Below are 13,474 nucleotides of genomic sequence, written 5' to 3' on the forward strand. Positions count from 1 at the left end.
TTTCTTCAGTCTTTCTATTAATTCCAGTTAGTTAACATACAGTGTTAGATTAGTTTCAGGTATATATTACAGTGATTCAACAATTCCATACATCACCTGGTGCTCATCATGACAAGTGCACTCCTTAATCCCCATCACCCATTTAACCTATCCCCCCACCTCTCTTCCATCTGGTAACAGTTTGTTTTTTTTATAATTAAGAGTTGGTTTCTTGAATTCTGTGTGTGTGTGTGTGTGTGTGTGTGTGTGTGTGTGTCTTTCTTCCTTTGCTTTTTTGTTTTGTTTCTTAAATTCCACATATGAGTAAAATCATATGATATTTGTCTTTCTATCACTGCCTTATTTTGCTAGCAATATACTCTTTAGTTCCATCCATGTTGTTACAAATGGCAAGATTTCATTCTTTTTTATGACTGAATAATATTCCAGTGTGTGTGTGTGTGTGTGTGTGTGTGTGTGTGTGTGTGTGTGTATCAACTCTTCTTTATCCATCCATCAATTTATGGATACTTGGGCTGTTACCATATCTTGGATATTATAAATAATACTGCTGTAAATATGAAGTGCATGTATCCCTTTGAATTACTGTTTTTGTATTTTTGGTAAATACCCAGTAGTGTGATTTCTTGATTATAGGGTAATTCTATTCTTAACTTTTTGAGGAACTTCCATACTGTTTTCCAGAGTGGCTGCACCAGTTTGGTGGCTGTATTCCCACCAACAGTTCAAGAGGATCCCTTTTCCCCACATCCTCAGCAACACCTGTTGTTTCTTTTATTTTTGGTTATAGCCATTCTGACAGGTGTGACAGGTATCAAAACTCATTGTAGTTTTGATTTGAATTCCCATGATGATAACTGATGATGAACACCTTTTAATGTCTCTTGGCCATCTGTATGTCTTCTATGGAAAAATGTCTGTTCATGACTTATGACCATCTTATCATTGGATTATTTGCTTATTTGGTGTTGAGTTTTATAAATTATTTATATATATTGGATAAGAACCCTTTATCAAAAATGACATTTGCAAATATCTTCTCCATTCTGAAGGTTGCCTTTAGTTTTGTTGAATGTTCTTTCTCTGTGCAGAAGCTTTTTACATTGATAAAGTCTCAATAGTTTATTTTTGCTTTTGTTTCCTTTGCCTCAGGAGACATATCAAGAAAAAACTTACATCTGATGTCAAAGAGGTTATTGCATGTGTATTCTTCGAAGATTTTTGTATGGCTTCAGGTCTCACATTTAGGTCTTTCATTCATTATGAATTTATTTTTGGTTATGGTTAAGAAAGTGGTCAAATGTTTTTCTTTTGTATGTTGTCCAATATTCCCACTACAATTCCTTGAAGAGACTATCCTTTTCTCATTGGTCATTCTTCCTACCTTGTTGAAGATTAATTGACCGTGTAGTTTTGGATTCATTTCCATGTTTTCTATTTTGTTCTATGGATCTATGTGTCTATTTCTGTGCCAGTACCATACTGTTTTGTTCACTACAACTTTGTCCAGAATTGTGACACCTCCATCTTTGCTTTTGCTTCTCAAGATTGTTTTGGCAATTCAGGGTCTTTTGTGGTTCCATACAAATTTAGAAATGTTTGTTCTAGCTCTGTGAAAAATGCCAGTGGTATTTTAATAGGGATTGCATTAAATGTGTAGGTTGCTTTCGTTAGTATAGTCATTTTAACAAAATTTGTTTTTCTAATTCATGAGCATGGAAACTCTTTCCAAGGTGTTTGTGTCACCTCAATTTCTTTCATCAGTGTTTTCTAGTTTTCAGAGTACAGGTCTTTTTACCTCTTTGGTTAGGTTTATTCATAGGTATCTTATTTTTGGTGTAATTGTCAATGGGATTGATTCTTTGATTTCTCTTTTTGCTACTTCGTTATTGGCATATAGGAATGCAAAAGATTTCTGTATGTTGAGTTTGTATCCTGTGACTTGAGTTAATTCATTCATCATTTCTAGCATTTTCTTGGTAGAATCTTTTGAGTTTTCTACATAAAATATCATGGCATCTAAAAATAGTGAACATTTTACTTCTCTTCCAATTTGGATGCCTTTATTTCTTTTTGTTGTCTGATTTCTGTGGGTAGGATTTCCACTACTATGCTGAATAAACGTGGTGAGAGTGGACATCCTTGTCTTGTTCCTGACCTTAGGGGAAAGGCTCTCAGTTTCTCCCCAATAAGCATGATGTTAGCTGTGGGTTTTTCATATATCGCTTTTATTATGTAAAGGTATATTACCTCCAAACCTCCTTTCTGGAGAATTATTTTCATGAATGGTGTGTTTTCCGAATGGTTTCTCTGCATCTATTGAAATGATCATAAGGTTCTTTATTCTTTCTCTTACTGATGTGATGTATCATGTTGATTGATCTGTAGATATTGAACCACATTTTCAACCCAGGAATAAATCCCTCTTGATTATACTGAATGATTGTTTAAATGTATTGTTTAATTCATCTTGCTACTATTTTACTGAGGATTTTTGCATCCATATTCCTCAAGGATATTAGCCTGTAGTTGTCTTTTTTAGTGGGTCTTTATCTGACTTCGCTTCAGGATAATGCTGTCTTCATGGAATGAATTTGGAAGTTTTCCTTCCTTTCTTGGAATAGTTTGAGAAAAGTAGGTATTAACTCTTCTTTAAATGTTTGGTGGGTATCCCCTGGGAAGCCGTCTGGTCCTGGAATTTTGTTTGCTGGGAACCTTTTGATTGCTGATTCACTTTCTTAGCTGGTTATCAGTCTGTTCAAGTTTTCTGTTTCTTTCTGTTTCAGTTTCAGTAATTTATATGTTTCTAGGAATTTATCCATTTCTTCTGGGTTTTCCAATTTGTTGGCATATAGTTTTTCATAATATTCTCTTATAATTGTTTGTATTTCTGTGGTGTTCGTTGTTATTTCTTCTCTCTTCTTCATGATTTTATTTTTTGAGTTATATCTCTTTTTTTTCCTTAATAATTCTGGCTAGAGATTTATCAATTTTACAGATTTTTTTCAAGGAACCAGCCCCTGGGTTCATTAATCTTTTCTTTTGTATTTTTTGTTTTGCTTTGTTTTGCTGTTTTTGGGTGTGTGTGGATGTGTGTGTGTGTGTGTGTGTGTGTGTGTGTGTGTGTGTGTGTGTTCTTTTTTTTTCCCTTTGGTTTCTATGTTATTTATTTCTCCTCTAATCTTTATTATTCCCCTCCTTCTGGTTTTAGCGTTGTTTGCTCTTCTTTTTCCTCCTTTTTCTATCTCCTTTAAGTGTAAGGTTAGGTTGCTTATTTGAGATTTTTCTTGTTTGTTGAGGTAGACCCGTATTGCTATAACCTTTCCTCTTAGAACTGCTTTTGTTGCATCCTAAAGGTTTTCGACCACAGTGTTTTAATTTCCTTTTTTTCCCATGGGTTTATTTTTTTATTTTTTCTTTTATTTCCTGGATGACCCATTCACCATTTAGTAGTATGTTATTTAGCCTCCACGTATTTGTCATCTTTCCAAAGTTTTTCTTGTGATTGACTTCTAGTTTCATAGTGTTATAGTCAGAAAAGGGGCATGGTATCACTATATATTCTTGAATTTATTGAGACTTGTTTTGTGGGCTAATATATAACTGTTCTGGAGAATGTTCATTGTGCAGTTGTGCGATGTGTTCACTGCTTTAGGATGGAATGATCTGGTCATATCAGTTAAGTCCATATGATCCAGTGTGTCATTCAAAGCCATTGTTTTCTTGTTGATTTTATGCATAGATGATCAACATCCACATTGATGTAAGTGGGGTGTTAAAGTCCCCTACTATTATTATATTATTATCAATTAGTTCCATTAGTTTTGCTATTAACTGTTTTATGTACCTGGGTTTTCCAAGTTGAGTGCCTAAATATCTACAGTTGTTATATTTTCCATTGGATTGTCCCCTTATTATTATATAGTGTCCTTCTTTATCTCATTATAGCCTTTGTTTTAAAGTCTATTTTGTACAGTATAAGCGTTGCTACTCTAGCTTTATTTTGACGCCCATTTGCATGATAGATGTTTCTCCATGCCCTCACTTTCAATCTACAGGTATCTTTAGGTCTAAAATGAGTCTTTTGTAGGCAGCATATAGATATGTCTTGTTTTTTTTTTATTTTTTTATCCATTCTCTCACTATGTCTTTTGATTGGAATGCTTAGTCCATTTACATTCAAAGTAATTATTGACAGATACGTATTTATTGCCATTGTATTACTTGTTTTGATTTTTTTTCTGAAGTTTTTCTCTGATCCTTTCATATCTTTTGTTTGCTGGCTTTCTTTAGTGAAATATTTGGATATTTTTTCTCTGTATTCTTTTTTTTTATAATTTTTTTTTTTTAAGTTTACTTATTTGGATTGAGAGACAGAGAGCACAAGTAGGTTAGGGGCAGAGAGAGAGGAAAAGAGAATTCTAAGCAGTCTGCACACTGTCAGTGCAGAGCCTGATGTGGAACTCAAACACACGAACCATGAGATCATGACCTGAGCTGAAATCAAGAGTCAAATGCTTTACTGACTGAGCCACCCAGATGCCAGGTGCCACTAAATCTTTTAGTGTTTTTAAATATATGTTTATCATCAAGCTTGTATATAAGCTCTTCTGCATATAGCAGTATCTGTTGATGGTTAAGTCTGAAACCATTCTCTTCTTCCCTTCTTCCCACATTTTAGGTATATGTTTTTATATTTTATATCTTTTTACTTTTTGAGTTCCTTGACTGATTCTTTACAGAAATATTTATTTTCACTGTTTTTGTGTTTCCTACCTTTATAATGTGACTTCAGTGTCTCATTTCCACTCAAAGTGTTCCCTTTAATATTTCTTGCAGGACTGATTTAGTGATAATGAACTCCTTTAGTTTTTGTCTGGGAAACTCTTTATCTCTCTTTCTATTTTGAGTCATAGCTTTGGTGGGCAGAGTATTCTTGGCTACAGATTTTTCCAATTCAGCACTTTGAAAATATCATGCCACTGCCTTCTGGCTTGCAAAGTTTCTTATGGAAATCTGCTAGCCTTATGAGTTTTCCCTTGTAAGTCACTGTCTTCTTTGGTCTTGCTGCTTTTAACATTTTTTATCACTGTATTTTGCCAATTTAATTACAATATAACTTGATGTGGCCATGCTTTTTGTTGATTTTGATGGGAATTCTCTGTGCCTCCTGGATCTGGATATCTGTTTCCTTCCCTAGATTAGGGAAGTTTTCAGCTATTATTACTTCAAATAAATCTTCTGCTTCCTTTTCTCTCTCTTCTTCTGGGACTTACATAATACAAATGTTATTATGTTTGATGGAGTCAATGAGTTCCCAAAGTCTATTCTTGTTTTGCATAATTATTTTTTCTCTCTTTTGTTAGGCTTTATTACTTTCCATTACTCTTTTTTCTAGGTCACTTATTTATTCTCTGCATCTTCCATCCTGCTGTTCATTTCATCAAGCATATTTCTCATTTTGTTTGTTGAACACTTTATCTCTGCTATGTTATTTCTTACCTCTGCATTAAGGGTCTCACTCATGTCTTCCACTCTTTTCTCAAGTCCAGTGAGTATACTTATAATCATTAATTTAAATTCTGTATCAGGGATGCTATTTATATCTGTTTTGCTTAGATCTCTAGCTGTGGCCTTCTCCTGTACTTTCATTTGGGATAAATTTCTGTCTCTTCATTTTGTCTGTTTCTTTTTGTTGTTTTTTTTTCCATTGTTAAAAGAGTCAGCTATGTCTTCTTCTCTTGGAAGCAGTGACTTTATGCAGAAGTCCTGTAGTGCCCTGCAGTGCAGTGGCCCCTATTCACCAGAGCCTGGTACTTTAGGAGAGCATCCTCTGTGTGTTGCTTACACCCTGCTGTTGTATCTGCATCACTTTTCCTTTCTGTGCAGTCGTCTGCACTGACTCTCTGCCTGTTGTGGGCTATGCTTGCTCTTTGTGGTGTTAGTGAGACCAGGCAGGCTAGCTGTGAGGGAGCACACCCACTGGGGAAACTGTGAGCAGGGTTAAGGTGTTAGGAAAATTTGGGCTGGACCACTATTCCTATGCTGGATCCCCCAAAGTGCTATAGCGGCTGGGACATGACACTGGGTGTATGACACTGGGTGTGACAGAAGGTGCTGTAACTGGGGGGCACATGGCTGAATGCAGCACGGCAACTGGGCATAGCACTTGTTGGCAGGTATGCACCTGGTGGTTGGGCTGGGAGCATGACAGTGGCTGGGGATGTGAGGCCAACTGCAGTGGCAGCTGTGCAACCAGTAGTTGGGCAGGGTCCACTGGAATTTAACAAAATTTGCTCTGAGCTCAGGACCTAGACTAGCAGGCCTGGAGTGGTGGAGTCCTCAGGAGACTCATGGGTGTGGCACACTACTAGTAGGTCAGGAAGCTCCTTAGCCAGCAGGTATATGTGCAGCCCTGCCTCTTGCAAATGGCTCTGTGTTTATGCTGGGATGGGGAAGAAAAATGGTGCCTTCCAGCTCCTCTGTTTTCAGAGAAGTTTCCCAACATGCTCTGAAATTAGTATGAACAGATCTGTCTGCTGTTTTCCCCCTGTGTTGTGTCAATTACCATTTTTATGTTGCCTCTCAGCACAGGCTGCTGTCTCTTTAAGGGCAACGACCCAGCTAGCACTAGCCTTCCAGGCTTGCCCAGTCAGCTGACTTTTAAAGCTCTAGGCTGCAAGTCCTATTGATTATACAAACTCACAGAGTTCAGCATCTCTGGTTTACAGTGCGAAATGTTATGGGGATTTATTAATCTTCCCTGTGTGGGTTCCCTGATTTGAGCCTATTTCTCTGCCCTCTCTTCATGCACAGTTCCCTCCCTCCTGTGGGCAGCTTCCCTTAGGCTTTTTGACCTTCCTAACCTTTTAGATGCAACTTCTTCTCTATATTTTGTTGTGGAGTTTGTTCTGTCAATTTTTGGATCACTTTCCTGTTTATTGGCTTAGATGTGGATGATATCTGGTTGCAAACTTTGGATGGGGTGATCTCTGGGTTTTCCTGATCTACCGTCTTCCCAAGCTCACTATGCCACAGACTTTTACTTATAATGATGTGCCCTGAAGCTGGAGAACAGGAGGTCTATTGATATGAAATTTACTTTTTAGAGTTAATGAAAATTATTTATCCTGAACACTGTGTAAGCTCATATGTTGTTTAGTTAATGGTTGAAGTATGGTATTCTTATTGATAGAGCATTCAGAATACGGTGTTTACAGTCAAAATTTTCTTTGGCTTAATGGGTTTACCAGTGAGAACAATATGAGTGCAATCGCTGCTTAAATTTGATTCTTTATTACTCTGTCATGGCCAACTCAAACACATGTGCATTGTCTTGTATCATTTGGGAAACTGTTAATTAGAAACTAACAATTTCCATAGAGAAATATATGGCAAACCATTTGTATATCCTTGGAATGTCTGAGAGATCCAGTTTCAGTAACTCTGGCTGCATTTGCTTGAAGATTTGTGAAGGGCGCTAATATCAGAAGTTCTTACCAGAAGACATCCCTTCATTCCAGTTGGATGATAAGGATGTGACAGAAGTTGACTTGGACACTAGCAGCCAATGGCCATGTAATGGCAAATGTTATAGATCCTAAAATTGGACTGCATATTGTTACATCCCTTCTGTATGTGATCTTGGGCAACCTACTGCACAGAATTACTTTGAGAAACTATTGTAGAAACTGCATTTGAATACTTGACATAGTTGTTGATACAGAGTGTTCAACAGCTAATTTTTTCATCACCAGGATAATCATTTACTTTGACTATGAGGCTGCCGACACCATAAGATGTTCTAGGTTTTAGTTACTATCAATCTACAGAGAGTTCATATATGCACAAGTGTGTATAAGTACACACAAATAACAACTCTCTATCAAATAACAAATAAAAGCAACATAATCTGTCTTTTCTTCTTCTTTTTTTTTTAATGTTTATTTAGTTTTGAGAGAGACAGAGACAGAGTACAAGAAGGGGAGGGGCGGAGAGAGAGAGACACACAGAATCCCAAGTAGGCTTCAGGCTCTGAGTTGTCAGCACAGGGCCCAAAGTGGGGCTCGAACCCACAAGCCATGAGATCATGACCTGAGCCAAAGTCGGCACTTAACCGACTGAGCCACCCAGGTGCCCCTGTCTTTTCTTCTTGAAACACTCTTATCCTTATTTAGGTTAATTCAGGAATCCTTATGTTTTATACATGCAAATACTCTCAGTTACTTTCATAAGAGCTTAAAATTGTTATCAGTGATCTTGAAATAATATTTTAATTAATATTATAAAATAGCATTCTAACTAATTTTTATAATCATATTCTGTGTGATAAATATGATTTGCTAGAATATGCAGTATTCCTTTTATACTGAATTATGAACCATATCAACAAAAATTGTAGAACACTAATGAAGAAAGTCATTATATTAACAATTTTATTTTAAAAGTCTGTGTATAAGCTAATTTAATCCATACTTTTCCAGCAATTAATTTAAGATAAAAGTACATTTGGTATAATAAGTTGGCAAATCTTAAGGCTCAATACTCTTATTAGTGGTGCTCTTAGCCTATGATCCCATTTAGTTTTATGTCCCCCGACATAATTAAAAATTTAACTGAGATGACTAATTGTCTGATGATGATTAGCTGAAAACTGCTGCCATAATATTGTTACATCTGCTTCCTATGAAGTATTTATGTATGTAAGGTATTTTACCAAACTTACAAGAATAGGTTTTATACTTTTTCCTAACTAGCTTTTATACTTTTGACAGAGGTGGAGTGAAGGTTTGCTTTCTCAGTAGCACACCAGATACTAACTTTTACCAAAAAGAACCTGAAAATTGTGAAAAACCTAAATGGCCCAGGCAACCATTTCACAAGAAGGATGAAAGGGAAATTTTCTACATTAGCTGATGTCTATGGTGAATCCTGGAAAACGGGGGGATTTTAAATCTACTGGGAGAAGATGTAAAGAGAGACTATTGAGGATGAAAGGACTAGCTTGAGTGAAGAAAGCAGAATAGAGCATGGTGTTTTGTAAAAGGAAATTAATCACGTACTTTTTAAAAAAATAAAAGGAAACATGAATGTATGTAGAGGAACATAGGAAAAAAGGCTTGGTAGGAAAGCAGGAGTCTAATGCCAAGAGCCACGAAGAGAAACTCCTGCAGCTTCTGTTTCCTTACCCTTCCATCTTCTAGAGACTAACTGGGTTTTTTGCCTCCTGGTTCCCTTCCATCTTCCAAGCCAGTAATTACAGCAGTGAACTTCCACGTCCATTTGTGTCATCACATCACCTTCTCAAAATCTGACTCCTACCACCGTCTTCTTAAAAAGACTGTTGTGTCATTCAGGGTAATCTCCCCATTTTAAGACTTTAATTTAATCACATTGGTAAAGGTTGTTTTTTGTTTGTTTGTTTTTGTTTGTTTTCGTCTTTGTCTTTGTTTTTTGTTTTTGTTTTTTTTTTTTCATATGATGTAACATGCACAAGTTCCTGGGATTAGGACTTGGACATATGAGGGGAGGGTATTATTTAATATTCTACACTCAGTTTTTATTAAGAAGGATATAGTAAACCTTTGACGTCCTTGAAATAGTTCTCACCTTGGGAATGTCACCCTGGGAACTTAGTAAAAACAGTTTCCATGGTCACTTTTGAGACTATAAGGTGTGGAGTAAATCCTACCTAAATAATGAATACTAATATATAAAACAAAACAAAAACACCTCCTCAAGTGATTCTAAGGCAGATGGATTAGGGAATTGAATATAGTTTGAAAAACAGTAACATGAAGTTTAGGAGTGCCATAATCAAGGTTAAATTTTAGGAAGTTTGCTTCTCTGACAGTATAGAAGATGGAGTAAAATAAGACAAATACAGAAGGTATGTCTTAACACATGTTTCAAAGGAAGTATAAAAAAAAGAACTTGGAGATTTGGGTAATGGTTTATATGGATAGTGAATGGAAAATTTGCCATGTTTGTGAACATTCCCAGTTTTATAGCTTGAAAATGTGAACAGATGACATTGATGATAATGTGTTTGAGTAATAGTGGCTATAAACCAGAGGCTGCCAGTCAAATTATAGTTAGTAGCAATGTTTAATATTTCTTTTGTCCTTTAGAAATTTAAGTGGATCAAATGAAAATAATAAGGGCAAATTAGTTTTCTAGTTTAAAAGTACCATATTTGCTGATTTCAGAAACACTTTTATTTACTGATAACTAGTAGCACTGACTAAAGATATAACTCACATATGTATCGCTATATATTAAATTCTTTTAAAGAGCGGTTTCATCTAAGTTTCATGCTTTGCTGTAGCTGCGCAGGTAACAGGCACATACTTTGTGTGGTAAATTTTTGTTTATTTCTGCAAATAATCACAAGGTTATAGCCTTTTCATGTTTTATTTTCCTTTCCTGTAGCAGAAATCAGTTTGGTGGTGGAAAAGCAAGAAATATGTCGCTTCCATAAACAGGTTTCCCAGTAGGACTTTGTAGATCAGGGTAGCTTATCAGCTCTCTCCTCATCTTGAAATTTGGAGTAATTCTTCTGAAAATCATTCTCCAAACAAAAATATCTTTCATTTTAAAATTGTACCACTTCAAATACAGTTTCAGCAAACCAAGCAATTACTAACATATTTCTCATTTCTAATTCCATATAGCTAATGATTTCTGAAAACCTTTGTTATCTTTGCTTATATTTAAATATGGGGCAGCATTCCAAAGCAGCTAATATTGTGAGTCTATACCATCTGACAGGAAATAGATTAAACTTCATCACCTGCTTTAAGACCTTTTAAAATGAATTATTACAAAGGAATTATATTTACAGAATATTTATTTTAAACAGGTAAGGAAAGTGCATGAAGTTACTAATGGTTCTTCATTGTTGGATAGTGTTACTTAAATACTACCTGCCTACAAAAAACTAAGTACAGAGGAAGTTTTTACCTTGCTACCTTGTTGCCAGGTACTAGATTGACTGTATAATCTCTTGTCCAGTAAGAAACACATTTGAGAAAGAAACAAGTGGGAAAAATGTTAACATAGACAGGATATTGGGAATACCAATGTTTGGCTCCAGACAAACCAAGTCATATGGTTACCCTATAGACTGATTCCAGTTTTTCATAGTTCGATTTCTTTCTTCCAGTCCCTTAGGGTCTGCATTCATATTCATTTTTTGTCAGCTAATCTCATAAAGTGAAATGGAGCAATTATACTAAAATCTAAATGTGGAATGATTTTTCTCCCCAACAAATAACTCTGGTGCAAGCCTTTTTCCAAACAATGCCTATATTGCTAGAGGCAATTTTAAGATGTTAAAAAAAAATGTGTAGACTTTTTTTTATTACTTTGATTTCTTCAGTGCATTTGTATTCAGTTATTTTAACTGTGCCACCCCTAAACTCGGTAGCTTAATATAACATCTATTTATTTAGCTCACTTTCTGTGACATGACAATTTGAGTTGCTCTAAAATGGTGGTTCAGCTGATCTTGGCCGGGCTCAACTATGCATCTGTAGTCAGCTACCGAGTCTGCTGAGCGCTGACAGGTCTAAATCGGTTCATTAAGTATGGCTGTCCATGTTCTAAGTTTTCTCTTGTTCTTCAGCAGGCTCTTCGGGTTTGCCCACATAGCATGCAGGGATGTGAGGGTTGTAAGACAGCTAGTAAGTGCAAGGTTTCATATGCTTATATCTGTCTGTGCATGTACTTGCATACACATAGTTTTCCATAATAAATTTCAGAATTCAGTAGGGAGTGATTCCAATTTTAAATATGTTTTCTTTTTCTTTTGGAAAACCAGACAAGATTTATTTTATTTTTCCTTCAATTTCTGTTTTCAATTTTTCATTTTATAGGATATTTAAATTTTATTTTCTCTTAGCTGAGCAATTTTTTTCTTTGGGCTTATAGTGAGGATGAGAATGAACCAGACAACAAAATCTGGATTCTAATTTTTTTTTTAATGTTTATTTATTTTTGAGAGAGAGAGACACACAGAGTACGAGTGGGGGAGGGGCAGAGAGAGAGAGGGGAACACACCATCTAAAATAGGCTCCAGGCTCTGAGCTGTCAGCACAGAGCTGGACACAGGGCTTGAACTCACAAACCTTGAGAGCATGACCTCAGCTGAAGTTGGATGCTTAACTGACTGAGCCACCCAGGCGCCCCCAAAACATGGACTCCAAAAGAAAGGGAAATATTAACAAAAAATTCTGCTGACCTAAGGTCAGAATAGCAAATACTTAGGTAAATTTCAATGAATATTTCAATGCAACATAGATTGGTTGTGTGTTTTTGTTTTGTTGTTAATACCACTTTTTTCAAGAATGTAAATGTTGCTAGTTGAATTGTATATTAAACAAAAATACCTCACTTCACTTTCATCTGTTTCAGCCCTTAAGCCTGCCAATGACTCAGTGTTTGATGATGTTTGAACCAAAAATTTGGATTTTAAATTCCAACTGTTAAAGCTATTCATAAGGGTTTATGATGCCAGGGATTACGTATTCATGAACATCACCATCATCATTATCATTATTATTGTCATCATTATTAAGTGCTGTTGTTACAGTTTTTATTATTAGGTAACAGATTTCTCATAAAGTTGTCATTTTCAGCAAAAACTTTGCAGAATGCTGAATGCCTTTCAAATACTTTGAAGGAGAGTGTACTAAAGAATATCGTAATATGCTCCAGCAAATCTCATCTCCTCTTTGCTCAAAGTTTCTATAAATAAAGGTTCAGAAGAATTAGTTCTGTTTTCACATCAGGGAGTGTATGAATTGCACATGGTGTATACATGGACATCATCACTATTATTAATGTTACCTTTAAATTCCAGAACTTTCTCTAATCTTCCCTTAGTGATTCTAGTGCTCGTCATTGAAAACTTTATATTAATATTGTACCTGTTACCATTTGGGGAGGTTTTAACATGCTTAGGGTTGACTGTTTCAAAATGCAAGTCTCAACATTTTCTGTTTTCTCTGTTCTAGTGCTTCATCTCTTATTTGCTGTTCATGAAAATAAATGTATTTAAACTTCCTCTTCACTAGGAATTATCCAACTGATTGGATATCATACTCTAAAAATCTACTCCCTTGCCACTGCCTCATGCCCTTTCATACCTCCTATACGTTTATGTCACTGAAATTTTGCATATCTTATATTGCACACGTGATCACAGTTCAGATGCCATCTTTTACATTCCTTTGCTTTTTTATCAGATTCTTCTCTCCATTTCAACACTTCTTATTTTAATACCCTAATTCTCCTGTTCTACTCTATTGCTTTCCTTAGTTTCTTCACATCTACCTTCTTGTTGAATCTATACTACTCTACAATGATAATCAAACCAAAGATTAGATTTTGTTGTTTGTAGTGTGTTTCTCTGTATGTTTTGATATTGTTGATAGGCCTCATGGGGACTTCTCTGCTTCCTTGGTTTGCAACA

This window comes from Panthera pardus, unplaced genomic scaffold, assembly GCF_024362965.1.
Source record: "Panthera pardus isolate Hobbes unplaced genomic scaffold, ASM2436296v1 HiC_scaffold_2, whole genome shotgun sequence".
Classification (NCBI taxonomy): Eukaryota; Metazoa; Chordata; class Mammalia; order Carnivora; family Felidae; genus Panthera; species Panthera pardus.